Here is a 4,961-nt window from a genome sequence, read left to right as displayed (position 1 = left end):
TTTTAAATAACTCGTATTAATTCTTCGCTGCAGGTTCGTTTGAAAAAAGGCAGGTAAAATAATTTAAAAAATAACATCCCTTGTTCCGTTTAAATTTTTTGCTTTTAGTAAATCCGTAAATATAATATTAATAAATTTATTACATGCATTAAAAGAAAATAAATATAATATAAATAAGAAGTAAAATAAAATGAAACTTTTATTAATATTTCGCGCCATATCTATTAATCATTATTTTTGTATTTCTATTAAACGAAAAAATCTTGAAAATTGTAAAATTGTGTAAAGTTCTTATAATCAGATTTTTTGTTTAATATTTTGATGAATAAATCCTCGATTAATAAAAATTTAAGGAATCACTTATCTGATAAAATGGAAAGAAAATGAAGAAAAAATTTATTATTCAAAGAATCTTTATTATATTCTTTGCAGAAAAACAATAAAAAGTTTTATAACAATTGAAATCTGTAAAAATTTAGGTAACTAAAACAATATAAAAGCACTGAATTTTTTTTTTTTTTTTAATATTATTATCAATTTTTTTACTTTATTTATTTATTTATTTTTAATGATAACAAAATGCGGATAAAAAAATAAAACATTATTTGAAGTAGTATATTATCGAATAATCATAATCTTAGATTACATATTTTTAATAATGTTATTTAAGAAAAAAAAACATTGCTTAAGAAAAAGCTTCTTAGTTGTGCTTTTCAAAATAGATTTCAATGTAAGTTGAAATGATAGTATTGGCGTTTTTCTTGAAGGCCAAATTTCAAAGCAAAAAGCAACCCATTCAAGGGGAAGGATAATAGTTTGAGTAATTGAGGTAAACTGCCAACCCTTCTCTTTGTTCGTCCTCCCCTTAACTGACCCCCATTTCTTTCCCCACCCAAGAATCTCTTTTTCTACTCTCCCTACCCCAAAAAAACCAGACCGTCACGAAACGACACTTGCCGTAGTTTGCTTGTAAATGTCTTTTCATGACGCTTCGGATGCAAGGGGTTAATAGCAATGCATGTATTATTTACTTAGCAGTACAGAAGAGATAAATAAAATTATAGTACCGAATTCTGCTACCATCTGTTTTCCTCTCTCTTACTCCAAATTGTATTTTTTGTCCTACTCATTTATATGAATAAATATTTCAGAGATTTAACAAGGAAATAATTCATGAGTAGCAAAAATTTTCATTGATTTTTTTCCCCTTTGTTCTTTATACAAAGAGTTATCTTTAAATTTTATATAATTAAACATATTCAAGTGTTTATTTTTATTTTTAAATGTATTCCTATTTTTTTTTATTTTTTCTTCAAGAAGTGAGCCAATTTTATCATGATCTTAATTGAATTTGTTGTAAACTACTATATAGTTTTATAAACTAATATATAAAACTTAGTTTAAAAAACCTGTCTTATGATTTTTATAAAATATGTTTTATAAAAGTCATTACTCTAGTCATCTCTTATTTAGTCGAGTCAATTGTAATTTTACAATCATTATACATTATTCATATTCAGAAATAAAAACCATTGTATTGTATAGTTATATTATCATTTGAACAGATTGGCAATTTTAGGTTTAAAAAAAAAATTTTCCCTTTCAATCTTGTAATATTGCTGTAGATAATTTATTTCCAAAAACTAACATTTCAGCTAAAAAATTTATTCTAGATTAAATTAATTATTTTTTGAATCTTAAAATTCTCATTTTTTTGTGATAATAGTGATAATAAAGAAAATAATTTAAAAACAAACAAAATTGCTTACTGCTATAAATTTCCTTCCATTTCTTTTTTAACTGAGATTAAATGAAAAAATACTTACATAACTTTATTTTTTCGGAATACAAAATTTTATTTAACAAAACATTTGATACAAAACCCCTATCACATTTAGAATTTTTTTCAGGGGGTGAAACCAGGAAAACATCTAAGATCGTAAAAATTATCAGCAATGTTTCATACTGTAAATATAATTTTAAGTGAGCACATTAAAAAATTTGAATAATTCGATAATTATTTAAAGATACTTTTTACTAAATCAGCAATCGTTGTAAAAAGATTAATACTTAAATTTCAAAACCAATAAATTTGCATAAACTTGTAATTGCGCAACAGAAGGAGACAAAATACATTCTTTACACACCTTTTAAAAGCTGTATTTTATATTAATGATTCAAATTTGAGTATCATTAATTCGTATTTTGAGAAAGCTATTATCTTAGAATTTTGAAAGCGAATCAATTTCATTGTTTGTGCTTTGATGGTATAGATTTTGCCTTACGAACATTGTAAAAAAACACACTACGTGTTACATGTAAACATTTTAATCGAGGACTTCAAAATAACGTAAATAAAGCAGATGCGAGAGTCAAGTTTCTGATATTGATGAATTGGAAAAAGCTATATCATGCATTTACAAAAAACATGTTTTCACAACAGAATATCTAGGCATTATCAGGTGAAAATTTAAACAGGATTCTTCTTCTGATTTGATTTAATTTTTTTCACAGATGTATAACGCTACATTTTAAATATTGCGTCAATCAAGGAAATATTTACTATTATATAATTTTACACTATCTTCTTTCAAATTTCAGTCAAAAATTCATAATTAAAGTAATAAACACAATCACATAAACAGTCACAAGCTAGAGATGGTAGCTAGTGACAGTGTTTAGAGACGGTATTAAAAGAAAATTGCTTCAGATATCATATCAAAAAATAAAAAGCAACGAAATTTGAAATGTATTCAACTGTTTTCACAAAACTTAACTTTTCCTATAAAATATTTCTACACATTATATCTTATAAAGTTTTATCAAATATCATACTATCCGACCCCCTTTTCTAAAATCCTGAAAATTTATTAAAAAGTTGTAGAATAAATTACACTCTACTGTAATTAGGAATAAAAAAACATTACTACTGTTTCACAACACAATTCTTTTATTTCAAAACAAAGCACACTATAAAATAAACTTCATCCAATTATAAAAGAAATATATATTTACTTTTATAGCTCATCATAAACGTCTCGATAATCTTTTGGCAAAACGTAAGTTCAAAATACATATTTGATCAAAATACTATAAAATAAACTTCATCCAATTACAAAAGAAATATATATTTTCTTTTATATTTCATCATAAACGTCTCGATAATCTTTTGGCAAAACGCAAGTTCAAAATACATATTTGATATTAAATAAAATAATTCTTATTCTTTACTCAAAAAAGCAACAGTTGAAATAACTGCCTTCATTTTATTTGTTATAATTTTTCCATGACTTTACAACTACTTGATGCAGTTTAAGAGTTTAATTCATCAATTGCAAGTCTTAGTTTATTTGTAACTATATTTCCGAGTAATAAACCGTGGACTCTTTAAATGCATTTTTGAAAGTTTTTATAAAATGATCAGCACACAGGTTAATAACGTGTACACACACACTGCAGGGATGAATCACACATTGTCCGGCAGCCCTTCTCAAAATTAAATTGGTTTTACTCTCGCAGATTAACAGTAATTCCTTCCTAGTAGATTAATATACTACTAGGCAAATTTGCTTAAAGATGAAGACATGAAATGCATAGCAAAGACGAAATACATAACTGAAATTTAAAGAGAAAAAAAAAAACTTTACCCTGAAAACACTAAATTTAAAACTGTTTATCATTTAACATTTATTTGAAACTTAAATTATTTAACTCGGAAATATTTATAAATATCTCTTACAATAAAATTCAATGGGTAGATTTTCGTATGAATTACTGTGCCAAAAAAAAAAAAAAAAAAAAAAAAAACCTGGTATCGCAACACAAGAAGCAAAAAACATTATAGAAAAAAAGAGAATTAGCTAAAAAAGTTTAACTCATATCCGCTTTCAAGAACTATCACATATATTTATAATAATATTATCGATTGAAACACCAAGGATGAGAAAAAAAATTTAATAACTTATAATTGAAATCAATAATTATTTTTGCTATTTAAACAAAAATTTTTTCTTCTTCATAATCATTAAACATTTCTCATGAAACATTTCAAAAATTATCACTAGATCAGAAATCAACAGATCAAAATTAAAATAATTAATATATCTGGCGAACATATAATCATTAATTTAAACCGAAAATATTAACTTTTCAAAATCCGAGTATTGATAGAAAGATTGTTAATAGAGCAAAAGTAAAAATCTGTTTCTATAAAACGCAATTACAATCTTTAATAGAACGAATAATATCAATGGATAAATAAATATGTTTGAAATTATGTTGTATTTACAAATCTTTTTATCTGAAATGAGTTTAAAATAAAATATAACTAAACAAAATGTTTCAAATGTTTATCATATTTTCAGAAGAGCAGAGAGTTGCAGGTTACGCCCAGAAGGTGGAATTGAACCACTCTGACTCTCATCAGCTACGGGTTTGAAGCCCGCACACCGGACCACCGATGTTCATCTGGGCAATACAACTCATTGAAATTCTAATATATATACTATCAATACTTTTTAATTTTTATAAAGTGGTAGTTTATTTTCAATAAATTTTCGAATTAAATTTCCTCTTCGTGGTAGTTCACATTTCCTTAGAAAAGAGAGAAGATATCAATATTGAATAAAAAAGATTGTAATTAAGATGCTATTTGTCCTTCCGCCTTTTCAGAAACTAAGAAAAATGTAAAAGCGTAACTTTAAATGTAAAAAAAATACTTCTTAGCTTTAAAAATAAATTACGATAATTTTACACCAGTTTAAATATCTAATAAAATATATCATTATTTTTCTTCTCAGTCTGATTAATCGTGCCTTAAACTAATGAGTAAGGAAAATAACGTGCCTTGGTAACGCTTGGCACAGCCAAGCATTACTTGGTCGTAATTTTTGGAAGGGCTCAGGTCGTCCCCGTGTGACCTACCTACTTTCGTAGGTTGCTGGGTTGTTGTGATCTGCCCT

At 25.6% G+C, this 4,961-nt stretch overlaps 2 non-coding genes across 2 annotated transcripts; one reads left to right on the top strand and one right to left on the bottom strand.

Moving 5' to 3' along the window:
- Window positions 1–4,386: 4,386 nt before the first annotated feature.
- TRNASTOP-UCA (transfer RNA opal suppressor (anticodon UCA)) lies at window positions 4,387–4,473 on the bottom strand. The gene has a single exon. It is a non-coding gene; the product is annotated as a tRNA-Sec (tRNA).
- A 337-nt stretch (window positions 4,474–4,810) lies between these two features.
- On the top strand, window positions 4,811–4,961 carry LOC122273155 (U12 minor spliceosomal RNA). The gene has a single exon (XR_006227524.1). It is a non-coding gene; the product is annotated as a U12 minor spliceosomal RNA (small nuclear RNA).

Source organism: Parasteatoda tepidariorum, chromosome 5 (genome assembly GCF_982258835.1).
Source record: "Parasteatoda tepidariorum strain Cologne lab strain chromosome 5, Ptep-v5.0, whole genome shotgun sequence".
NCBI classification, from domain to species: domain Eukaryota; kingdom Metazoa; phylum Arthropoda; class Arachnida; order Araneae; family Theridiidae; genus Parasteatoda; species Parasteatoda tepidariorum.
This window is presented reverse-complemented; position numbering and strand designations above follow the sequence as displayed.